Here is a 26,805-nt window from a genome sequence, read left to right on the forward strand (position 1 = left end):
GCAGAGTCTAACTTTATCATGAAAACAAAGTTACTTACCCTATATGCATATGGAAGATAGTGTCTTAAAAATCCACTGAGCGCAAAAAATACTGTGGCTGAAGTGTTGTGCACATTTGAGCCAGAGTGGTTTACCAACTCATCCTCATCCATACAATCGAAAGTGGACTGAATCCTAAAATATCCAGGATGGGACGGAGCTAAATTGCATTTTTAGTAATGGTCAAGAATCACAATCAGCACATGGCACTGTGTTCTATGGATAGAAACGATCTAATGAGGACCTTTAATATCTTGGCATGGGAAACATGGATGTAAAAAGGATCCAGAAGAGGCCTGGCTCCTAATACTTAGCACAGAGAAACCCTAGGTGATTGGATCTGACAATGCAATGTGAATTGGGCTTGTATAGTACACCTGTTCCGGCCTTGGTCCGGGGCGAGGGCCTGCACCTCCCTTACCAGTGATCAGGGGCAGTCCTCATGGAGACCACCACCCCCACCTCCGCCCAGGCAACTGCAAAATAAAACTGCTGTTAATAGGAGATGGGCTACGCCCTGAGTTATTACATTATACATTCGTAGGACAGACACCAAGGCAGATTTCTTTTAGTGATGCCAACAGGGGCCCATATTTATTAAAAATCTCAAACCTTTTATAGTAAACATTTATATCCCTTAGCATTTCCACTGGCATGAGTTCATTCTAAAAAGAGATGTGCTCCACCAGACCATCCTTACTTAGAGGAGTCACAGAAAGACCCATATGGTGAGACTGAGGGAGCAGTCACCTGCCCTACACCTGGTACCCTCCACACAAACATGAGGCCACTAGGGGACCTCAGGCAGGCCGCCTCTTACCTCACGCCAGGGTACACAATCCCTCTACACCTTCCTCTTAATTCTATGAACCTTTCCCCCTACTTAATTACACTATCACCAAATATTCTTCTCACTGTAAACAGATCCTATATTTATACCCCTATAGCCCCCTACTAAACATTCTTTACACACTAGACACGTGTACTTAAATACATATATACCAGCAACAAACCATGACATAAAACATACAAAACATATAATTTTACGCAGGGGTGACTACTGCAGTGAGCCACCCCTTTTCAGTACCGTTCTGAGTCGGTCATGGTGGTTGAATTTACCCTAGATGAAAAGTGGCTTCATCTTCTTGGTGTCCCCGTTCACCACGTGCAGCCAGCCCATCGCACTATGTGCTCCCCTGCCCAAGTGGAGTCTCGCCGTCCTCACCACGGCAACAACGTTCAATCTTCAGGGTGGCTCGTGCACTGTGGGCGCCGGTGGTCACCAGCGCAATCCCGCAGCACACAGAGTGCTTTTCGGGACCCGTGGCTATTCTAACATTTTCTGGGCAGCCCATGCACTTCAGGTGGTGTCCCCACTGCTATGGGAATGTTACCGCCTCACTACTGCATCCCATGCGCGGTGTCCTGCTTTGTGATCCGCCCCCTCTCCATCGCATCTGAATGAGGCAGGGAGCGGTCTATGACTCACTGTCTTTACTGGTGCTGGCCGGGACTCCCCTTTACCTGGGCTGCTCCGACAACCCAGAGCTTTACTTCACCTGGGGGCTACGGCGGCTCAGTGTTTCCTTCATCCCTCCTTCTTCCACTTCTCCATTTACCTCCCTGTCCACCAGATATATACGGCCGGGGAGTACTGTCTATGCAGGGAAGTGCTGACAAGCCCCAGGGTGGGCCGACAGAGCATGGTCACATCGCTCTATTCGGGGCATGGCCCACATGACTGGGTAGCGTGTTCTTCTCCCCTCCTCCCCCGCTGCCCATACACATGGTGCGGGGGACTGTTCCAGTCTGCCCCCACCCAAAGGGTGCCCAGGATGCTCAGGACACATGTCTGCGGTAACCAGTGGACCCATATGCGAACAGATTGTAACAGGCTGGGTGGAAAAAAAAACATTTTCCCCCCAGGTAGTACACAGAACATTGTGAGAGTGTTGCCAATAAAAGGCTGTGGTATTTTATTTCACAAATTATGGTCATAACAAAACAATCATAATTACAGTAACCATAATATGCTGTACTTTTGGGCACCCGGTCCTGAGGTTGCCCCCTCTGGCCCATGTAGCTTTACTTCTCCCAAGACAATGTGGTCACTGTACAGTGACCCGTCTTCTTTCTCATTCTTCTCTCCCTTTTTCTAAGGTGGGAGGGTTCTGGGAAAAAAAAAAAGAGTCTCTATGTGCGCAGTGTACTCCTTTTGCTAGGGTCCCAAGTGGATTTCTGCCTTTCTGTCGGAAACTAGCTCCTTATATTGGACCCCGGGGCTGGTCCTGGGTCTTTGTTGTGCCTGTGTGGTGGGGCTGTGTTGCCAGCCCCCGCGGCCGGCTGACGCCTACGGCAATTTCACCCTGGAGTGCCTAGCACTGTTGGTCCCTGCCTCCTGTCACTAGTGCTTAGCACCTCTTTTGGCGTAGGGCAAGGTGTTGCTTACACCTTACCCTTCAGTCTACTTGTTCTGCTGGCAACAGCGTGGCTGCCCTTGGGTGGGACATGAAAGCGGAGAGGGTAGGGGGGATGCAGCTGCGTGTGCATTCTAGTGCTAAAGCTGCCCCTGGCTCTGGTTGCCATGGGGCACAGGTTACCTGCCCCCGCCTGGTACCCTTACGGCGCTGGCCAGTACTGTGGGGACGCTCCACATCGTGGCTCCCTCAGGGAGCTGTATTTTTCTTTCCTCTCTGTCACTTTTTCCTTTTTCCAACCGTCCTTCAATGGTTCTCTTTTTTGAATTTTTTAGAATCTTTTCTACACTGCCCATCACATTCTTGGGCAGGGGAGTCCTGTCCTGTCGTTTTCTTCTTTCAACATTCCATACAGCCCTATGGGGAGTCTAGATGGATCAGTCCAGTAAACACACATTAAACATTAAATACAATATTTTATTAATAAACTGTGGTGTCTGTCTTTATTTCTAGGTTTTCCTTAGGGGACAAGCATGCAGGCCTATCTAGCATGGCCCAATTTGACCCACGGGCTACGCACCGATGCCATTTTGGATGCCTCTGGGTGCAAGGCTCTCCAGAGGGTGAAGTAGTTAGGGCATTAGTGGGGTAGATTGGGATGCCAATGTAACACCTACAGTTTTGATAAGTACCTAAGCTCTGAGGGCTTGCACCATTGTAGGTTTTGATAACACTTGCGTATCCAGACAGGAAAACAAAAGATTAGATGACAGTGCTGGTGATCAGGATAAATATGTGGTGGTCCATGAAAGGTGCAAGGAGTGCAGCTGCTCCACCGAGGGTAATGTGGTGGGGCAATGCTACCGTGTGTGGGGGTCTGCATGTGTACTGAAAGGATGCTACTACAGAGAGGTGGATCAATTCGTTTGTGTAGGGGTGGTTTGGGGGTTCTTTATAGGCTTCATTGTAGTCTAGGACAAATTTGAACATGTGTGGTCCAGTGCTCACCGACAGGAGCAACACAAGTTCGATCCCAGGGTACGCGCTTAGAAAACCTCCTGGCACGTTATAAATAACCTATCATATCATATCAGTCAGCAGTTGAGCGAGGAGTGGTTGTTTTGTTCGTGTTGTTACCCTTCGGGATGACCATGCTAAAATCGGCGGGTGTCAGGGAGGGACACAGGTGTTGCTGCTTCCGATTCTCCCTTCATTTCCTGGTGCATACCTCTTCCGCCTTTGTATCCACGTTCAGGCTGTTCAGGAAACGAATCTGCATGCAAGTACTTATGATTGCATTGCAGTTTTCAAATGCGCGTAACAGACCGCAGAACAGACGGTCTACGTTCAGATCCCAAGATTTTTTTAACACTATAATGCCAGATATGGTCTGTGTGGCACAAGAAGAGACATCCTGTCTTGCATTATAGTGGCTTGTGCCACACCCTAACTCATGCCCGCCAGGCCATGGCAATCCATATATGTAATACATTTCAGGCTGCCTGCCTAAAGATGGACGAGTGAGATGAACTAAGACAGTGGCACTCAGATAATGTTTGCAGCACAGCTTGCTTTAGTTGCTGACTTTAACCCCTTCTCATCACATGCCACACTTTCAGTGCTTAATTTGTAAAAAATAGTGCCAGGTTCCAAATATTTTCTAGTAAACCTCTGACACATCGTACTAGGCACCTCCCCACCAACTGTTGCCGCCACCCACTGCTGTGCCTTACAGTGTCAGCGTATTTGTGGTTCTAGGGGAAACTCCCACTGGCTCATTGGGGTTGATGGATGCACTACCCTTGGCAGATGTCCAATGTACAGATACCAATCAACATAACACACTAGTTTTGTCATGAAATAATGTTCAGGTGTTTCGTTAACATTTAGCTCTGATACAATAGGTAGTTAGTGGGACATGTTAACCATCTATTCACATGGAGATGAACACAAATGCTTTCCTCCTATCCTATGGTAAATAGATGGACAAATGCTGGAAAAATCATTAGTGATCTGATGAACCTGCCTGTCAGACACTGCAGCAAGATCTTCTTGTATAGGTTGGCACTCATGACAAGACACTCCTCTTCAGCACTGGCCTCAAGCTTGCCCCTGACCTTACCAAACTGCTGATGGCTGGTGACTGTTGTGTTATCAACTCACACTGCTCTGGTATTAAAGCAGGTTGTTACAGTAGTGTAGGTGCTGCATCAATGTCATGCCGGCTGACTTGAGCAGCCTGTCAGAATGCCCAGCATGAGCATGCATCATTGTCACCTTTCAACTCATTGTTATCAATCACGATGCATAACTAGCACTGCCCTGTGCAAGGAAGGCATGGTATCAAAGTAAGACAGACACAAGTGATCACAGTTCAAGGGTGTTTATTAAACTGTAAACTGGGTGAGATAAATGCCTAATCAAAACCTAAATCTAAGATGGAAGCAAGCTACGACCACCAAATAATAATAATACAGTCCGAGTAGAGTCTAGTCAAATAAAAAGGGCCTATACTAAAGAAACCTATTGCCAATCCTTACCACTATGCTACGAAATAGTGTGGGATAATGTTTCACAAGAAAAGAAAGAAGTGCACACAAAATGATAGGTCAGGATCTTATGGCCGGGATCTCCGTCCCCCACGTTTTTAGCACACGAAAGGGCGGGACTCTTGAGCACAGGACACTCATGCGCTTCTCTGGCGCGAGCTTATGGTTCCCTTTCTCTATATCAGGGCCTTCTGTGCCCAAGTCTCTTCCCAAGCAACGTCTCTTGCTTTCGGAGGGCCTGATATGCCAAAAACAACAAAACAAAAGTTCCTTCTGCTAATCTTCACATCGGTTGGTTACCCTTCACCCTTGGATACCCCTCCGCCATGATCCTTCTCTCACTCGTTAGCCTCCCTCAATCGGGTTCAGATCAACCTCAGTCGGGTTCATACTTGTCGTCACAATGTTGTTCACATAGCTTCTTCACAACTTTTCTCTTGACGTTCCTCAGTCGGGTTCACTAGCGCCTTTCAATCACAATCTCTTTATTTGTAACAGTCAAAAGTCTCAACATCTTATTTTTTAAACAACCACCTAGCTTTAGTTAGGTTCCCCTCATCCGGGCTCAGACCTAACACAGCACCTGCCAATTTTAAACAAAGGTTGATCACGTCTCGCTGGGTCACTCTGTTAGCCTATGGCAAGTACCTGTTTGTTCACTAAATCGCAGTTTGCACAGCGTTCCCCCTACGCTGGGGCGCAAAGGCCTGTTTCACAATTCCCTCAGTCGGATTCACAATTTCACAATCGTCAAAACTTCTGCAAAGTGTCAAGGACTTTCGATTGTACAAGGGGTTTGGCTTGACCCTTGTATGACCACCTTGACACCTCACGCCGGCCTTCCCTATGGCCTCTTGGTACTTGAAGTTTCAATACTCTTCAAGTTCAACACAATCTCTTTGTTCACTAGAGGGGTACCAGCCAGAGACCTCTGAATGAGCGCCCACGTGGCACAGGACCACTCTATTCCTGGTACCAAGTTTGTTCACAAAAGACCTCTGTATATTAATCTTCTTAATGTTGCTACTGCAACCTTGAGCCAAACACAGTCCAGCCCTCTATCAGGTTCTTCCGACTCACCAGCTGTGCTGAACTTGTTTATTTTGCCGCTGGAGTAAAGGACAGTACCACAATGGCAACTGCATCTCCCCGCCCTGGCTATCAGTGCGGGAGGGTTCCATGTACCGCTGACATCCGTCGCACCATTCGCCAGCTACGATTCCCAGTCTTATGTTTCCTTTGTTGGAGGCTTCGCAGGTCTGGGTTGAAAAGGGCAACTCCCTCCTTGACGTCCTTCCAGGTCATCCCGCCTTTCTTCTCCGTTTGAACTGCCGTCCTGGAATAGCTGCTTCCTCATGAGATCGGCCTTGCTCAGAGTGTGCTCTCATGCTCTGCCTTTTATCCCAGTGGGGAAGGGAAAGGGCAGTCAGGTGTATGCAGTTGCCGGCAATTGCCTAACTCTTGTGTTGGGACATGTCAGGTAAAGGGCTTGGGGATTAGTCCGTTGTCGCTTACAGTGTGAGAATAGTACTTGTGTTGAAAAATAGGGTGGGGGGTAGAGTTTCCAAATATCCTTCTGGGCAGGATGGAGGCAAAGGTGTCATAAGGAAGGAGATACTGCGTCCCACTTCCACTCCCCGAAGACTCCTCATACAGGTGATACTCCCGCACAAGTCCACCCCCAGGAACTGGATCCAATAGCGATGGCCATTTCCTGGCCACCTGGATGACAGATCCCCGTAGACTAGTGAGTGAGAAACCTTCAGGTTTCTCACACCTGCCTACCTGGGTCATCAGCTTCATAAATAACAATGAGCCAGCCAGAGACCCTGGCCAGTGCCAAAAAAGCATCAAAACCCTAATCTGAGACAATAATTGCTGGGGCTCAGAAACAAGTGCTCAGGCTGAGCCCTGGCAAACTCAGCACTGCACCCTTCTTCCCTTCATCTAATGTCGCTTCAGTTGCCTGCCTTCCTGTCGCAGCCATTAGGTGAGCTGGACCAGCAGTAGAGAGAATAGCATAAATGTGTTGTATGAGAGAGAGAGAGAGAGAGAGACAGACAAAGAGACAGAGAGAGAGAGAGAGAGAGAGGGAGAGTATGTGGGTGTGCGTGAGAGTGAAAAGACTTTGAAGGTGTGATTGATGTGAGAACACGTATGTGTGCACGTATAGAGGAGCAGGTGGATGCTTTCTCACTAGTTCCCACCCCCTCGCTGCTTTCGTAGTGGAACAGTAGAAGAGCTATGAATGGGACCCCCGTGTTGTCCCTATACTGCATTGAGTGTAAGAGAGACATCATGCACTCAGACAACCATACATAATGTACCCTCACACTAAAAAACACTGAAGGATGTGTGGCAGGATGTCAGAACTCAACATTGGACATAGTGGAGTGCTAAGTGAAATCTGACGAGGGCAGAGTGATGTCACGAAGAAGATATACAAAACTATACTGAAACGATATGAAAATGCTTAAGTGTAACGATGTAACTGAAGCACCAAGAGAAACATGTACCTAAAGATAAAGTAATCATGAATACAAAGAAGATAAAGTAACTTACTGACCAATAACTGTAAATATGCAGTAATGAAAGGTAGAAGAACATATAGAAGTTTGCTATAGAGGTTAACATAACGTGGCTAGGATGGCCTTGATAGGAAAATGGACGTCGGCTCATGTCAAATTCAACCTAAGCTACCTCAGAGACAGACCAAGGCTGCAGAATCAGGAGACACTCGAAGAACAGCTTCATGTGCAAAATAAAGAGGAGTTTATGTTAGCCTGGGATCAAGGATACAATTTTAAATAATTACAAGGCACAAGGGGAAGCGGGGATGCCACCAATCAGAAGATCTATTGGGCAACCTAACATAGAAGGTTGCATAGACCAATCAGCTGCCATTTTGTCTGCTATAATCAGTATTATATGTATTTAGAGGTAGCTCAACACGTGCCCTACAGACAAGGGGCAGCCAATGAAGTATTAATCCTTAAATGTTCCCCTAACCAATCCCTCCCCTCGATAGGTTTTACAATTTGCCACTTAGGGCGATGTCATAGTTGACGCGTATTCGGGTATAAAACCCCATCAAGTTTGATTGTGAGTGTGCAAGCATCAGTCCGATGTCTTGTCAGTTTGCCCTGCTTTATTAACTTGAGAATAAAGTAGTAGTTTTCCATATTCTCGGAGTCTGTGCGGTTATTTGGTCTGTGATCTTTATTGGTAATTCCATCAAGCACAAGGTGCTAAAGCACACATGTATTTCAGCCTCCATTTTAGTCCAGGTAGGACCCGAAATTCAACTAATTTACTGCATATGTATGTAATGTTTAACGTACCAACGTTTGTTTGTTTATTTATAATGCGCGCAAGACCCTAAGGTAACCGGGCGCAGCAGAACAAGAATATGCGAAACAATGATACAGTATAGTCAAAGGTTAATAGCAATTAATATACAGGATGCAGAGGTTGTATAGAAATAACCACATATATCCAGTTAGTCTAAGGTACGGAAGGATCTAAAGGGGACTATAGGTTTTGAGTGTTGATGTGTTTGATCAGGTTCTTTCTAAATTGTGAGAATGGTTGGTCTGCTCTCAGGTTGTGTGGTAAAGCATTCCACAGTTTGGCAGCTGTTATAGGGAAACTGATGCCGCCAATTTTGGCAAGTTTGAATCTTGGGACTGCCAGACGGTTGGATTTGACAGTTCGTCAGTCTGCTAGATATATTTATTTTTATTTTCTCCGTCAAATAGCTAGGAGCAGCGTTATTGAGAGCTTTATGTGTCAGGGAGATCATTTTTAGATGGATTTTGTCAACAGTAGAAAGCCATTTATGTTGGCGTCTGATAGTGGAGATATGCTCCGTTTTATTTATGCCAAGTGCAGCTCTTTACCTGTTTGGTGAATGACATAGTAGAATCAAGGAAAAAACCAAGCATTTTTACTTCCCTCGAGACCTTAATAACATTACCATCTATACTGAACTCGGAATAGCCAGGGCCTAGTTTGTTGATATTGGCTTGTGTGCCTAGAATGATCAACTCTGTCTTATCATTCAGGCATAGGCCATGAGATGCCATCCATGCCTGAATGATGAGATACACTCTATTCACCAACTCCCTGTCCTTATCATGATCCCCAGAAAGCGGGAGGAGAATCTGTTTATCATCTGCATAGTTAGTGTAGTTGATACCAAGATGGTCCAAATCATCGAAGAGGGTTTGGTAAATATATTGTATACGGTTGGGGAGACACAAGAACCCTGGGTTACTCTGCATGTGATCGGTATGGGGTCTTCTGCAGCCGAGGGGGAGAAGACTTGCATAGTTCTCTCGTTCAGAAAGGATTCTATCCATCTGATGGCCTAGGTGGAGGAATGAGCAGCAGAGTCCAAATGTCTACAGAGGGCCTTGTGGTCCACAAGGTCGAATGCAGCTGAGAGATCAAGTAAGAGTAGGAGTGCTGTCTTTCCTTGATCTCTCAGCTCATCTATTTGGGTCTTTAAGTCGATAAGGGCTGTTTCATTTCCATGTAATGGACGGAAGCCAGATTGTCTAGCTCCCAGAAGCTTATGTAGTTCAAGGTGTTTTTGAATTTGTGTGTAGGCCACTTTGTCCAGTATCTTCAGTAGAAATGGTACGGTAGTAATAGGACAGTAATTGGTGGGGATAAGAGGGTCTAGTGTTTTGATTCTTGAGAAGCGGGAGCACCCAAGATTGTTTTAAGTTGGCAGGGATATTACCTGCAGAGAAGGAGGCATTAATGAGTTTGGAGATGAAAGGAGATAAATCTCTGGCAGCATCTTTTATTATGTGTGCTGGGGAGATATCACCTTTGCAGTTAGAGGGTTTAAGGGATAGGATGATTTTCTCTGTCTCTATTGTGGTGGTTTTGGTGAAGGAGAATTTGTGAATTTGTTCGTTGAGGGTAACAGTAGGCGGTGACTGAGTCTGACTGGGGAGGTTAAGCAAGTCTTTTTTTAGTTGGATTTGATTTTGGTGGGTGTGTATTTTATTTGCTAATGCATGTTGAATCTCAGCACACCAGACCTGATCCTTGATACAGGTGTCTGGTATGGCAATGGGTGACTCCAGTTCTTTCAGTATGGAGAAGAGTTCCTTCATGCTCGAGTTAGAATTGGCAATGCGATCATTGTAAGAGTTTCGCTTTGCCAGCAAACCTGTTTATAGTGACGGGAAATAGTGGTTAAGTTAGCCTTATTATATTCATGAACTAGTGCACTAGGGTCTAGGTTGTCCGCTAGTGCATTTAAAGTTGGGAGGATAGCAGGAATCATATTGTCCACTGTCATATTCTTTTTATTTCTGGTAGGGCAGGATGGTGCCGTAGGTAAGACTGAGGTAGATGGTCGGGAGGTTAGGAGGTTAAAGGACACCAGTGAATGGTCGGTCAAAGATAATGGAGAGATGGAAGAGATGGCAACTGTACAGTTGGAGTCGGCGACCCAGTCTAATATTCTGCCCTTTAAATGGGTAGGAGTGTTGACTTTTTGGGATAGTCTTAGTGAGTTGCGAGTATTAGCAATAGTTGGGGTGTGCACGTCTGCTTGGTCATTAAATCCTAGGTTAAAGTCCCCTAGTAATAGCAGTTGTGAAGTAGGTTTGGCGTTATTGGATAGTAAACTGTGCAGATCCTCCTAAAAGGTCCCAAGCATCCCGGTGGTCTGTAAACCAAGTGAATGGTTAGTGATTGAGTGTGGTTTATAGGGAGTTTAGCTGTAAGTGTTTCGCAAGATTGCAAAGTTTGGGTAGGGGCTAGCCGCAGCGATAAGTTTGTTTTGGATATGATGGCGATGCCACATCCACGGGAACCCTCTCGGTCTTGCCTAATTATAGTATAGCCATCAGAGATGGACAGCAAAAGAGATGGCCCTGCCGCGTTGTGTAGCCAGGTCTCACTTATAGCAATGAAGTCCAGGTTGGTTTCTGTGATTAAATCAGGTATATCGAGGACATGGGCAACTAATGATCTTACATTGAGGAGCGCTCTTTTAAAGCAATGCGCTTCCGTTTCCACTTTGATTTGAGCAACGTTAGGTGAACTTCTAGAATTAGGCTTGGGCTTGAGTTTAAGGATTCGGGAATTCGATGTAGCTAGGGAGGCAAGAGGGAGGTTAGGAGCATTACATTCCCTGATGTGCTGGGAGTTCATTTCCCGTTAGGTAGAAGGGAGAAGTATTCTGGGCAACTCGTGAAGTTTGTTGAGTCTGGCACATAGTTTGTTATTTCTGTCAAACGATGAGCTAGGCTGGGATGTATAGGCTCCTGGTTCTGGTACAACCTGGTACTTTCAACTGACATGGTCAGAGTTATTACTTAAATTAGACATATTTGGTAGGGTGTATGCTGACATATTCGGGTGGATAGCTGTTGACTTACATAGGGTGATTCCACTGTGACAAGCCTGGTAGTTAGTGACAAGGAATGTAGATATAGCTATTATGCAAAGGATATTGCATGATCTTGACATTATGCGAGGCTATCACTTTAAATATATCAGGTTCTTAGTGTTGTAGGCAGGAGCTGGTAATCAGGTAATCTGGGTACAGTTTGTTAGGATAGTGAAGCAATCTAGGTTCACTTTGCCGAAATGGTCCAAAATGTTGCAAACTTTGGGCACTCCATGTGCGGATTTGCTATGGTAGCCAATAATCACGCAGGTTTCCAAGCTGTCTAGGAACCATTAGCACATAAAGGAAGTACAGAGGTGCACAAGGAGCATAAATGAGTTTGATAGATCAATGCTGTCATATATTATTCAGACAGGCCTCTTGGTTTTTCTTTGGGCAGAGCCAGCACAAAGATGTTTTGGGAAATGTTGGTGACCTGGCACCTATTTTAGTTTTTCACTTGTACCCCTACAGAACCAATTGTAATTTGTCTTTTCTTACATAACCATTATTTAAAAACAATTCTCAGGGGGTGAGCACCTCAAACGTCCCTAAATTGTTTGGGCTGCTTGCTGCGTCCGCATCAAACTGGGGAAAATATTGACCCACCTCCACTGCTCTCCAGTGGAAGAAGACATCCTGCAAGAGATCAATGGCTGACCCATTCATCAAAGAACTTCTCTTGGAGGCTGTGCACATAACGCACAATGAGGATGCACCGTCAGGAGCCTCCTATACCCGCTCCCCAACCAAACCAAGCCAGTCACTATGTAAAACCCGAAATTATTCTGACAACAGGGAAGAAATAACTGAATTCAAATGAGGGCTTGGGGCTCTTAATAAATTAGGCTGATTTAAAAAAATATTGGTTTGGATCCGATTGTTGGCTGGGCTGTGAAATCAGCACCTCTTGCTCAGATCTTTAGATTCAACAGCTTAGAGAAGAAGTAGTTTCCCCAAGGTCAAGAAGCAGAAATTAATGGGAGATCGAGCTTCTTAGCAGCTGTCACACAATTAGAGATTAAGGATCAAACCTGTGGGGTGGTTCAACAGGTGAATCAATTGACAGTGGTCAAAAGCTTTGTCCAGAAGATTATGGTGAAGAGTGTAGCAAAGCAGCCAAACACAACCCCGGATGGAGATCCATTGAGCCATTTGTCCATGTGACTCCCTCCAGCATCATGTGTGGCTGCAACGCCTTAGACTTTTTTCAAAGGATGGATGACTGAACATGCACACCTTTCCTTTAACCCCCTGAGGAATAGGCCACTACCAATTGAGCTGTAGCGTTATCAGTCAGACCTCTAGGGTATACTGCATTTGGTATATCAGACCTCTGTAGATTTCATGTCAAATGTGCCTTCTCCTAAACATCCAGTTTATTATTTTAAGCTTTTGGAAGCGCCATCCCTACTGTAGCTGGAGAAGTTTTGAAACAAGCACAATGACTCTGTTTATCCTGTATTTAGCTAGTTCCTTAAGCTTGAGAGGCTTTATTTGTGTGCCAGGAACTACAAAGTGAGCTTTTGCAGAATAGAGGTGTCAAAACCTTTTTATATTCACTCATAAGCACTCACCAGGTCGCTATAATGAGCAGCGCAACATCGCAGTTATGATTAGTGATCTGAAGCGATAGAGCCGTGAGAAATTATGATTGGTTGCAGAGATGAAGAAAACACAAAAGGCTGGGTTCCTGGGTCTCTGCTGAGGACATAGGCACCCCCAGTAACAAGTTGCCTCTGAGGGCAAAGCATTCTTGCCTGATGTGATGAATCCTATAGAGTCCACACGAAAACCCTACCTAAAGTCTCCTATCGGGTGGTCAGGGTAAGGCAGAGGCTTTCTGATCCTGACTGTGGGGGCGGTGTTAGCCGGGAGGATCACCTGGGAGTAGCATGGCCCCAGGTAAACAGGAGGACATCATGGGATGAGCCACAGTACTTGTCTGCATCAAGGAAGGAAATATAATTAATGCCAGTACATGTAATGGCATGTTGTCAAAGAGAATGGGTACTCCCGAAAGTTAATTAGAACAATGTGAGCAAAGACAATTATAACCAGTCCTGTATTAACAGTGAAAAAAGCGCTTACAAAAATAACATTCCCAGAAATAGGAAATCGTACGAGTCTCAGGAAAAGCATGCAGAGAGGTCTTTTAAATCGACCAATATGAAACTGGAAAACTTCCATCCTCTGTAAAACTAAATGCATCTTTTTTTCCTTATGATACTCCTTTAAGGAATATGCTTAAGGAGAAAAAGGAACTTGGTGGAGAAATGATTACTGAGAAGACCAATTTCTGTGTTAGGCACTTCAAGTCCCAGAATTCCCAGAGTACTGGGACGAAAAAGAGGGCTACAGAGGCACAAGGATGCAGAATACAGCCCATTGAGGTTAAGGACCCACACCGGAGGATGGCTGAGATGCATAAAAGGCCCCCTCGGGTGCAGGCCATTAGACCAGGGTCGAAAAAGGCAAGGCAGCCGAAACAGCAGCAGGGAAGCAGTAATGTTAGTAGTAGCAGCAGTGTGTGGAGAAGTATTTGAGTCTCCACGACGCAGCAGGGGAAGAAATCATAGAAGAGCCAGGACGCCAGAACCAGAGTAGCGTGAGAAACTGATGCCAGTCCTCAGATGGAGATAAGGGCTTGAGATTTCAGCTGCAGAGGTTGCGCAGCGGAAAGCGCACCTTTTTGTGACTTTGCCAACTGTGAAGCGGCCAGAGTTGGCAGGTGAGGCTGGGTGTGCTGCGGGGGCTCTGAACTCAGCCAGCGCGGGAGGCCATGCAGGAGCAGAGGCTGGACTTCAAGTCCCAGAATTCCCAGAGTACTGGGACGAAGAAGAGGGCTGCAGAGTGTGAGAAACCTGAAGGTGTCTCACCCACTAGTCACCATGGATCTCTCTCTCAGGGGGCCAAGGCATGGCCATCACATTTGGAACCAGACCCTGGGGGTGGACCAGTGCAGGAGGATCACCTGGGAGAGGGGTCTTCGGGGAATGGGAGACCGGATGGCGAGAGGCGGTATCCCTCCCCCTGTAACACCTTTGCCCCATCCTACCACTTTCCCTTCACAAACACTTCCACATGGACAGCCCACTCTGGGAGAAAATAGACTCACAACCGAGCAGTGTACCTGACATGTCCTACTATGGTCAGGTGAAGTCAGGCAATTACTGACAATCACTCACACTATGAGCGAGGCAAAGCACACGAAGGAACAGCAGTTTCGACAGCTGAACGAGGGGGAGAAAGACTGTAATCCAAGAAGGATTCCGCAAGGAGGGCAATAGCCTTGACATTTTCGGCAAGAAACCATTACTTTCAAGAAACCTCTGAGTCAGAAAGCATAAGGCCAGGAAACCAGGCTGAAGAATCCTGCATTGCATGCCGGAGATAAAAGAGGCCCTCCCGAGTAACCGATCAAGGCGGGGGAAGAGCAGCAGCCGCAGTGGTATCATCCTTGGCTTCAAGAACAAAGAACCGCCAGAGAGATCAACACAGCCAGTGAGTTGGGGAGACAGATGCAAGACTGTGAATGTGCTCAGTTGAAGGTCTCTGTAAGGTATCCTGCCAAGAAGTGGTACAAACGAAAGTAGCATATTGATCAGAACATTGTGCTTCCATTTTGATTTCAAGAGGAAACGGTAGAAAGAGAGATTACATGGTCTGAGCCGAACGAGGGAGACCAAATGTGAATATTGTGAAAAAAGGGATCCGAACCCGAACGAGGAAGATCCATGGTCCCAGCCCGAACGAGGGAGACCAAGTGTAAACATTGTGGTAAAAAGGCAGTCCACGCCTGAAGGAGGGAGATGTAAGATGAACACTGAAAGCGAGAACTTGTGTCTGTCTTTACTGTTTGATACCATGCCTACGTTTTTAGAGGCATAAGTGTGAAGAGTGCAGCCCATTGACGTTAATGACCCACACCCGAGAATGGCTGAGAAGCAAAAAAGGCCCCCTCAGATGGAGGCCATTAGACCAAGGTGGTAAGAAGGCGAGGCAGCCGAAGCAGCAACAGCAGAGGAGCAGTAGTAGTAGCAGTGTGTGGAGAAGTAGTGGAGTCTCCACGAAGCAGCAGAGGAAGAAATTGTAGAAGACCCAGAGGATGGGACCGCAAGAGCTCTGAAAGCAGTCAACACAGGATGCGGGAAGCCGCGCACGATGAAGAGGGCGGAACGCATAGTAGAGCTGAAGCAGACGAGCTGGAAGCAGGGAGGCAAACGGATGCGCACGCCGAACCAGGGGAGTTTACTATGCTATTAAGACCCTGGAGCGCTTCGTGACTTCCCGTTGCTTGAATTCCGTTTTTATTTTGAATACCGAACTGATATAAAACAAGTTGATTGTGACACATACCAAGCTGATAGACACCAGTAGTTGGCATAAAGAGACTGCCAAGATTGCATCAGAAGGAGTTGACTGTTGCATAGTGGGGTATCCGAAAAACCAACCACACAAAGGGGCAATATCTCCAGAAGGGAACTTGAACCATCCTTGCCAAAGCCAAAAGGGGCACACATGCAGGCAATTGGTAAACAAGCAAGGGTTGTCTAAGCCAAAATAAAATAACTGAGCCTAATAGTGTGTGTGAAGAATATTGCTCAGGAATAGTGAATAGTGAATAGCCAATGAAGTGTGAAGAAGAGAAAGAGTTCCTATCAGCATGTGGTTAATAATACAAAGGTGGAACAAGATTGGCAGGAGGGCTGCCTTTCTGATAAAAGAGGTTCAGGAGGAAGGAAGTACAGCCTATATTGTGTATGGCAAACACTTAGGTGTAATAAATAGCACCAGTGTGATGCTTGATCTACTTGAAGACATTCTGAAATCTAATTGTGTAAAGCAAAAAAACCTTTGAAGTTGACCCTTACCACAGAAGTACTTAGAACTGGTAGTTTGGCCTGACAAGGGAGTAAACCAGGTCATAGAACGTTGTACCAATTGGTTCTGTTTGGACAGGGGAGTATACTCAAACAGAGAGCTGCAGTAGTTTATCTTGGCTGGCAGGAGAGTATACCAGGCCAAGAACATTTGGAACCGTTGGTTCTGTTCTGGCAGGAATGTACCGGCACAGAGTTGTGTAGAAGTGGTAAACCTGACATGAGAGTAACCAGGTGGAAACTCATACAGTACTGTGGGTAGGTAAAGCATACAACAAAGTGGTGCCAAAATATCCTGACAGACATTTGTTATGAAGCAGATGACGTTTTGAAACATTCCTAATTGAGGTCTATTTCGATGAAGGAGTTCTGAAGCTACAGTGGTGCCAGAATATCCTGAAAGAGACATTTGTTTTGAAGTTAATGAGGTTCTGAACTACTCATTGTTAATAACAAGAAGATGTCACACAACCTTGACTACAAGTGGAAAGAGGAAATCTTTGCTAAATAATTGTGAACCATCATTGTAAACCAAGCTGGAACTTTGTGTTGTCAAATTGGATTAGAAAGAGAACGGAATTGGAACTTTTTTTTTATGACACAGGATTTCCTTATCCTTTTTGAACATTTGAAGAAAGACCTGCTTGAACCCAGAGAAGGGGAGTTCGCCCAGGTTATCAGCAGAAGCAACTATTGTGGTGTGACTTTTACTATTATGTTTATTGTTGTTAAACTGGCATATAGTTCCACATTGAATTATCGTGTATTTAAGTGTGAGGGACAAACATTTGCTGTTACAGTGTTTTCCTTTAGTTCATTTTAGGCAGGGAAATCCTTGTCAGGATAGGGAAAGGGAAACAACTGAAGATATCATAAATTAAAAAAATGAATGGTTGAAATATTCAGATTTCAGCTGTACCAAAATTACGAACAGCCGAAAATGCTGAACATTTCAACCCTTCCATTTCATTATAGCGAACAAGGGAAGCAAGGATTGCAGGGGTGTCCCCCACACTCTTGTTCGCTACAATGGAATCGGGGGAGGTGCAGGGGTGTCCCCTGCATACAAAACAACATTTTGGACAAAGAAAAGAAAAGCACCCTGCAAAGCTGGTTCCCATCCACGGAAGTGAAGGGAACTGGCGCTGCAGGGACTCTGTGGCACACAGCGAGGTGTGCCACCAAAAGGTAAGTAAAGGGTTTGGGGGAGCTGGGTGTAGAAAGGCTATTTAATAGTGGGATGCTAATTTCGAATACAAACATTTAGAATGCAAGATTTTCATCTTTGAAATGTATGTATTCAAAATAATCACATACATCCAGGGAAAGGAAGGCGTTCATCCAAGCTTTGCAGTTAATGAAAATGGCATCTTTTGAAAAACCATCAAAAAGTTGTCTGCCTCACATTTCTGACCTCTCACCTCTCAAACAGTCTGGTGGGTGTTGCTCACCTGACCAGTGCACGTTCTGGAGCAATCCGCGCAGGCGGGGCTCATGTCATGTTGGTAGGCTAAGCGGAATCCAGGTATAGCAAGATGCTGCTAGGCCCACTGGTGTAACAGGGGCCCCCGCGTTGCGGGGGTCCAGCCAGCACATGTCCTGGGAGGGGCCCCCACTTGTAGAAAAAAAAAGAAATTTTTTTTTCTTTCTTTTTTTAATTCACTCTGCATTTATAAAGAAATTATTTCTGTAACAAATAATTTCTTTATGAAGTCAGAGTGACTTCAAAAAGAAACGATGGGCCTCATTACGGGTTTGGCAGCAACCGTGCCATTGCTACCAGCAGGTTGCCGCCGGACCCGTAATGATTTACCGGCGCCCGACTTCCCGGTAACACTGGGGGATTACAACCCCGGCGGTCTGGGAAGTCAGGCGCCGACAAATGGTAAGTCCCCATTTCCATAAAGTCCTATCGGACTCTATGGGAATGGGGACCACAGAAGCACCGGCACCGTTAATAACGCTGCCGGTGCTTCTGTGAAAACTATGCGGGTGGGTGCCGTTCTGCCCGGCAGGTCTGACCTGCCGGGCAGGACGGCAACCGCCCGCAGAGCTGTAATATGCTGGCCTGGAAACAACGGTGCCGGTAAGCTTACCAGCACTGTTGTTTACAGTCCGGCATAGTTGTAATGAGGCCCAATTTCTTTTTTAAGTGTTAGGGCTCCCCTCAACCCCATGATGTGTGCGTGTGTGAGTGTATGTTGAAAGAGTGCACACTTAAATGTATAGGTGGCTGCCTGTGCGAGTGTATGGTGAAAGGGTGCACACGTAAATGTATGGGTGGCTGCCTGGGTGTGCCTGTATGGTGAAAGGGTGCACACTTAAATGTATGGATGGCTGCCTGGGTGTGCCAGTATGGTGAAATAATTCACACTTAAATGTATGGATGGCTGGGTGTGCGTGTGTGTATATGGTGAATGGTGTGTGTGCTTGCGTTCAGGGGTGCAACAAAACCTACATTTCGGGGGCTAACCCTTCAAATGTTGGGAGAGGTGCAAACTTCATGGGCGGTGGAGGAGGGGCAAACTTATTTGTTTGGGTCATCTAATTTCTTTATGCATTTTTTATGAGACTATTCTAGTGCAGCTTCAATGTTACAAGCAGTTAACTCTCTCCTTTAAGGTTTAAAGCACCCACTTATGGACTGCCGTGAGAATGAGTGGTCTCCTGTTCCCTCTCTACCCTTCCAATCACTCCCCTGGCATGCAAGTCTTAAACCCACATCACAATTTCAATTGCCTAAAGAATTTGGCATTTGAATGCAGGTACTAACAGTGAATTGCTTTATGTTAGTAATTGGTGGGTTCTTGTTAACAGAGAAACCCAGGTGCTGTTTAACATGTGTCCTTTTCTGTCTGGCAACTGCTCTGAAGGTCAGCCAGATCTAGTCAACATAGCCCAACATTTCAGGGGGGGGGTGCTGATTCCCATTCAACTCAATGGTGTTGCACCGATACTTGTGTTTAATGCCTGGATTACTTATTGGTAATCTTCATTACTCCTAGCCCTATTCTTCCTCGTCCCAGTGTGTATGAGACAGTACTTGTGTATAAGGCACTCTGCCTCATACACAAGTACTGGGATGTGGTAGAGGCACATGGAGGTAATGCTTGATTTAGCTACCTGTAATCTTCATTACTCCTAGTCCCACTCTTCCGCATCCCAGTACTTACCTATGAGGCAAGGAGCCTCAACCGTAAGCTCTGGGGCAAGGAAGAGGGACATGGAGGTAATTCTGGGCCAAGGAGCTGATTTTGGAGGTTGGGGTGTGAGGGAGAGGGGATGTGTGGGGGGCAGGATTGTATGACAAATTATAATGGCTGTCCATGTCCAGGCTAAGCAGGCATGATATGTGGTATTAGTGGCTAGAGAGGCATTTTGGTGCAGCCAGTCTAGTCATTCCTCAGTTTGGTATGACTTTTTTTTAATGGGGCATTTATGATAAAGCAGTCCTGCTAAGTGAATTACCTGGCTAGACTGCCATTTGGGTGCTGCCAGTCTAGCCGTTTCTTACTGCGGCATTGTATATTTTTCTGGGCATCTGTGATCAAATGATATGATATAAGTCATTTATAACGCACCTGCACACAAGTGTTTCTAGGCGCGACAAGACAAGGATGGAAGATAGAGGGAGGACAAGACAAACAATCTTACTAGGCCTTGTGTCATTCAGATCGTGCAAGTGCGAGAAGCGCAAGGGGAAAGGGACGGGGGAAGTACAAGGGAGAGGGGAGGGAAAAACAGGGCAGCAATGCTCTAAGTAAGTGCTGTCAGGGCAGCACAGCTCTGGGTAGTGCAAGGAGAACAAGGAACTGTAGGGTTACAGTTACAGCCCCTAAGTGCATGGTAGGACCAGAGGCAGTGCAAGGGTGACTGATCAAGAAAGAGTCTCGACTCAGTGAGACTCTGAGGGTAGCCAAGCAACAAGTCGGTATAGCAGACAGGTAGGTCAGGTAAGCCAGCAGGGGAGGGAGAGAGAGAAAGCAGAGGAGAAGAGGACAGTTTTGTGCTGCTTGCAGAACTTTAGGTGGTCCGGTAAAGCTTGAGAGGGCAGGGAGACTATTACAGAGGGAGGCACCTGCAGAGGAGAGAGATCTACCCCCCACTCTCTTCCTGGAGAAGCGTCTAACCCTTAGAGAGTTGTAGGTAGCTGAGCGAAGGGCTCGAGAAGGAAGATATTTTGGAAGAGAGCGTTGGATGTAGTGCGGGCCCCGGGCCCAGAAAGCCTTGTGGACAATGCAAAGGGTCTTGAACTTGATACTTGAAGCAACTGGGAGCCTGTGGAGAGATTTCAGGGCTGGAGAGATACGATCCCTGTGCTTGAGGCCAAGAATAAGTCTTGCAGTCCTGTTCTGGATTAGTTGCAGGGGCTGGATAGTAGAGGAAGGCAGATTGAGAAAGAGGCTGTTGCAGTAGTCCAGCCTAGAGAGAACCAGGGCTCTGCAGACAGTGAGCTTCTGGGGGAAAAGTGAGAACGGGAAGAGTCCCTTTGAGGAGGAGCAGCTGGTAGTGGGACTTCTTGGCAAGGTCTGAGATGTGAGGAGAGAAAGAGAGTGGAGTCAAAGATGACACCAGCGTTGTTTGCCTCACAGCAAGGCGAATGAAGAGGGCCCAAGGCGGGTGGCCAGAGTGAGAGAGGGAAAGCAGGGGCAGGAGTCCAAATGAGAAGGATCTCCATCTCACTGACATTAAGGCAGAGATCGTTGTAGGCACACCAATCCTGAATCTCGGATAGACAGTCGGGAATGAGCGAGAGATGAGAGGAGTATGAGGGGAGCCTGAAGGAAAGTGGAGTGTCATCCGCATAACACTGAAAGTTAGAGGAGAATGTAGGGATCAGGTGGGTCAAAGGGGCCACATAGAGGTTGAAAAACCAGAGTGAAGATGGAGCAGGGAGAAAGGGACCAAGTTGGACCTGGGAGGGGCAGTCCAAGAGGAAGGAGGTCAGATACTCAAGGGCCTGATTCGTGATGCCCAGGTTCTCATGGAGTCGATTGATCAGGATGGCATGGTGGACTGTGTCGAAAGCACAGGAAAGATCAAGGAGGATGAGGACAGAAGGAATGATGGAATCAAGGTTAGAGAGCAGAACTTCACAGGTGTTCAGGACAGCAGTTTCCATGTCTCTGGCAGCTCTGAAGCCAGACTGATGGTCATGGAGACAACCAACAGATTCTGTGTGGAGAGTAAGCTGGGAGATGGCCAGTTTTTACAACAGTTTGCCCAGGAAAGGGGTGATGGAGATTGGGCGATAGTTTGCCAGGCAGGCATGATCGGCAAAAATCTTCTTGAGGAGTGGGTGCCTAAGGGAGTGCTTAACGGGAGAGGGGAAAGAGTGATTACAGAAATCGGTTAAGGCTGGAGCGAGGGTGTCAATATGGTTCTTGATGGTTCTGGTGGAGCAGGAGAGCACCTGTTTGGATGATACTTTCATAGATCGGACTTGTCTAGAAACCTCGTCAGGTGTTGTCAGAGAGAAAGAGGAGAAAGGAGGAAGAGAGGTAGAGATGGCCAAAGTGGGGCCGAGAGAGGAAGAGGGAGAGGAAGAGGAGATGGAGGACAGGATGTCCTGAGTTTTAGTGTAGAAGTGAGATGACAGAGCCATACAGAGGGTCTGGGAGGGAACAGGAGACGTAAAGACTGCAACAGGATTGACCAGTTCTTTTCAGATTTTAAAGAGTTTGGCCGTGTTGTTAGAGGCCACAGAGACACAGGCTTGAATGTGTGTTCTATTCTCGATGAGTGTTATTGCTTCGACTGCCATTTTGGAGCAACCAGTCTAGATATGTCTAAATGTGGCCTGGCAAGCTTTACTATATTGTTATTACATGTCTACACTGGTCTTCATTGTGCAGCCAGTTGGACATGTTTTCATTGTGGCATGGAATTTTTAATAGCAAATAATTAATGTTCCTGTACACTGTTGGTGACTTGGATCTATTGGATTGGTGTTACCCTACAAAACAATTGCAAACACTCTGGCTTTTTAGCCAATTTTTCTAAGACAGTGTGCTGTATGTTATATTAAAATACATATTTATATCTTTGTCCTAGTGCAGTGTGCGGCATATCCGTTCAGCAGCACATTTGTGCGTATTGCGCAAGTGTGATAATCTAGGCCAGCCTAGAGTGTGGCGCGACCCTTGATTTGTTGCCGAGTTGGGGGCCCCTTCAGCATGGCTCGCAGGGGGGGCCCCACATCTTGTGTTACGCCACTGGCTAGGCCATGCCTCTTCAAGGTCATAGGATGTTCCATTAGGAAGATATTATTCAAATGTACCAACTACATATACATTTCTGTGTAATATGCGATTCTCATTGTCTAAAACCCCTAAAAACCCTAAGAAATACGTGATATGGGGCCACATTTTCAGAACAGAGATACCCAACCTGTGTCTACCCAGTGCTGGTGCTGGCATGGTAATCGTGTTGGATCTATTGGGCAGTCTTCCATGGAGGCTTTCTTCACATAGTCATAGGACCAACCAAAAGTGTGATCCGGAAGATTCACTTGGGGCCGTTTTTGGATTACCAGTGAATCCTGTTGAGTAACTACTGGATAGGTGTGGGTTGTTGTCATCACGGCAAATAGTGGAATGTGTAAAACTTGTTTTCCAAGCAGAGGATGCTTTGCGTGTGTATCCTGGAAAGACGTGCATGGCGTATGCCAAGTAAAGGAAGCTACAATAACATTTCCTGAACAAACAGGAACCGGAAGTAAAAAGAAAAGAAAAAGCAGTTTTCTGATTTTTGACACACTCGCCCAATTAGTCCCAAAACATTCATAGATAGCTATGCAAGCGGCAGGTCTCAGTTTTCAGCAAACACACGTGAATTGAGGTATTTGCATGCAGAGGTGCTATCAGAATATGAGGGACTAGGGAGTTTCATGGTACATAAATCTGCAACAATTGTTGGGAGACTTAAGCGAAAAGCGCAAACTTACAGAGCATAGAAGGTAACCATAAAGGAAGACAAAGACATGTAGGAAACAGGTGATATTACCAGGGCATCCTTGTGTGTATTTTTTTAATGACCTACTCACCAGTGGCACTTTTGAAAACACAATCATGTAAAATAAAAATATTTATTAACGGCATAAATGAGCTCTCCAATTGACTCATCTGGGGATCAGTTTTTCATATCACCTTGCTCATTCTCGGGACAGTTGGGACTGGGAATGAGGTCAAGCACTTGTTACAATGTATTGATTCGAAACTGGTGAATGCAGTTTCTTGCCTCTGAAGTGAAGGGTGCAGCATAGCAGGATATTGATAATTCACAAATAGTGTACATATGATACTATTTTATATTGATAATTTGATCCCCCTTCCTTTTGTCTGAATTTATCTTTTTTCTCCGATTCCATCTCTCCATCGTGACTTTATTTCTGCTTCTTTGTTCCGTTTTTTTCCCCTTTCATTCTTTTTTCGCACCTTTCTTTTAACCATTTATTTCCATCTATTCTTCTATTCTTTTTGTTTCTTTCTAGTGAACTATCTTGTCTTTCTTTCTATGCATCTTGCCACACTATCTTTCATTCTCTGTTGTTCAATCAAGAAACAGCTACAGTAAGAGTGAAACAGTGTGAGAGAAAAAAGAAGAGTGAAAGAGAAACAGGGAGAAACAGAAAGCTAGGAGAGATGGAAAGAAATAGACAGAGCAAGGAAAGAAAAAGACAATACAAAGGAAGTGATAGAAGTAAAGGTAGAACCTAATATAATAAGAATAGAAAGTAATATAAAAAGAAAATTGGCATCTATAAATGCCAAGAAAGGAAGACAGAGGATATAGGGACAACAATCCTTGTAAAATAGCCTTATTCATGTTCAAAATGTGGGATCATATTTGTTGCCTTCACTGTACTTTTACGCAGTAATTAGTAAAGTCCTGTAAAAGGAACACTGGCTTCATCTGCTGCTGAAATGTTTGTTTTGAAAAGAAATCATGAAGTGGGAAAGAAAGTGTAACACTTCAGTTTGTGGTTGGTCACTATCCCAAGCGATAATGACCCCTACTGAGATGTATAACACTATTAGCACACAATGGTAATAGCAAAACGTTGTGGTGAAGCAAAAATGTTACTTTAATAGTGAGTAAAGTAAATAGACAAATTGAGTTTGATTTAGCGGTCTCTTTCTTGCGTCTCCCAGAGATGGAGGAAGCATCTGGAAATTGCATTGTTGTTTCCCTGTTTGCTTTTTAAAACAGACTGTCCAGAATGCAGTAGTTATCGACAGCACTCAACATTCTTATTGTCTAGGAGATCTCCATGTGCTAATAATAATAATACATAATCTGTCATTTAACAGGTTTACCCCAAACCTCTTTACAAACAACATTTTAATATATAATTATTATCACCCAATTGACATTGTACACCCAAATTGGTACTAAATAAAAGGGCAAGAGGGCATCACCCTATTTATAGAGAATTTGAAACAGAATAGGGACAATCAAGTCACAAAAGGCTGGCATGGATTGGAAAATAATAGCATCCATTTAGGGCATCAAAATAGGTGACAGAGAAAGGTCTTATTTTCCTAGAGGCGATGTGATCTTGATCAAAGCTTTCCAACTTTACATAATTCATGGGAGGCAATGATAGGAAACCATGGTTTGGAAAATCAATGCCTTTTGTTACAGGAGGCAGCCAGTTGAACCTGTGCATGGAGCATTCTTGATGGAGAAATGGCAGGCCTGGAAGTTCAGGAAGAAACTCTGGAGGTTAAACACAAGAGAGTAGGAAACTGTAAAGTAAAAAGGGCTGGGGAATCATCTTGGCAATACATTCAGGGTGCCTCTTCAGTGCTCGGAGGAACTAAAGAAAAGCCTAGAAGTGCTACGAAGAGACACAAGAGCAAAGGCAAATAAAGCTCCAAAAGAAGTATGCACATGTTGACAACCCCACAGGAAAGTTAGAAGTGGGTACCAAAAGAAGTGGTGGACTGGGTGACGGGGAGCTCTGGATATTTGTGGCCGGATCCATTATATTTCATTGAGATTTTTTTACATACGAGATTTCATAAAAGTTTCTTTTTGTAGGTACATTTCGCTACAAATATCTGCAGGGGGAGAACCCCTCCTGCACCCCGCAGCTCACCCTACCATGTCCCCCTACATTATTACCCTAACCCCCCAACACATATATTTGCAGTGAAATTTGTTGTATAAAATGCGATGAAATCTTCCTCATTGTGATCTTCCTGTATGTTGTGGCCACCCTGGTGTTCCACTAGTTACCCTCTCTCCCAGTCCCCACCCCCTCTTCCTTCCATCTCTACTCACTAGCGCAGCCATTTTAAGCAACTCTTTTTATAAAGCTTTCAGCATATTATTTCTCACTGTTCCCAAAAGTATTATGTCCGTTTATTGTGTATGTTTTACACTATATAATAACACAATGATCAGGGTGGCTGAAATTACATACATTCATTATATTACCCCTACATGAAGAAAAAACATTCTGGAATGCTGTGTGGGTCCAAAAGAAAGCATTTTGCCCCAGAGCTTTTAATGCATAAAAATATATAATCTTCAAATTGGTTTTTCAAAGCAGGACACACATTATTTACAATATTCTATGCACAATACACAATACACAAAATCCCTTACAACATCTAGGGAATTCAATCTACAAATAACATGCATATAGAGTGCATCACAGTACGAAATGGACATTGTTGATAATACAAATTGGTGATAAAGAATAGGTAGTCGACACTACTGTGTTTCGGCCAAAGTGATCAGCCGTTCAATAAAGCTGGCAAGTGGTTGGCCTTCATCAGGACGGAAAAAAAAACATGCTGAACCGCAGGTGTCCTACTGTTCTCTGTCAGAGAAATGACAAGAGATAGGTGGTTCCGAATGTATGTGGTTTCAGAATTCATTATTATTTACTGGAGCATATTAGTGCTAAATTTTGCAACAAAGAAGTGGCCATTTCAATGAACTAGGTCACTTATTTTACCGTGTTGGCAGTATTGCTACGGTATATGCTGGTGACCTTTCCCCTGTGCACACTCTAGGAGAAAGGAGCCACAGATTTATGCGGTGCATCTTGTATGCCCGAATGCCTATGGCGTGACAAGACAAAGGAAAAAGGCCCCTTTTTTGGATATCTATGTTCCTCGGTTTTGTGCACTGCGCACAGCTCCCCTTTTCTCACAGGAGCTACTTATGAAGATAGAGTCTTTCGACAACGTGCACGCAACCACTCTGTTACTTTATTTGCCAATTCAATTATCCGCTTCTTTTTCATTTCAATCTCCTGCTTTAGCATCACACACGTACCCGGTTTCTCAGCATACAGAAACTCACTGATTAACGCCAGGAGATCAGGAAGGCTTGCCGGCTTCAATACTGATGTCAGGGTTTAACAACCTGCCCCTCGCATTCCCCTGGGACCTGGACTCCTCCTAGGGGAACAAGCATCTGTCTGGCCACGGCCCACAGGACTGCATACGCCCCAGTGTGGCTCCTTGGAGACACAGCTCCCTTGC

The 26,805-nt window shown here is 45.4% G+C and overlaps 1 protein-coding gene across 1 annotated transcript in view; it reads right to left on the bottom strand.

The window, feature by feature from the left end:
- Nucleotides 1-26,805, bottom strand: part of NPHP3 (nephrocystin 3) — a 1,212,810-nt gene that overhangs the window by 238,555 nt on the left and 947,450 nt on the right. The gene's annotated exons all lie outside the window — the stretch shown is intronic.

The sequence above is a fragment of the Ambystoma mexicanum genome, chromosome 2q, assembly GCF_040938575.1.
Source record: "Ambystoma mexicanum isolate Mex_15411 chromosome 2q, UKY_AmexF1_1, whole genome shotgun sequence".
Classification (NCBI taxonomy): Eukaryota; Metazoa; Chordata; class Amphibia; order Caudata; family Ambystomatidae; genus Ambystoma; species Ambystoma mexicanum.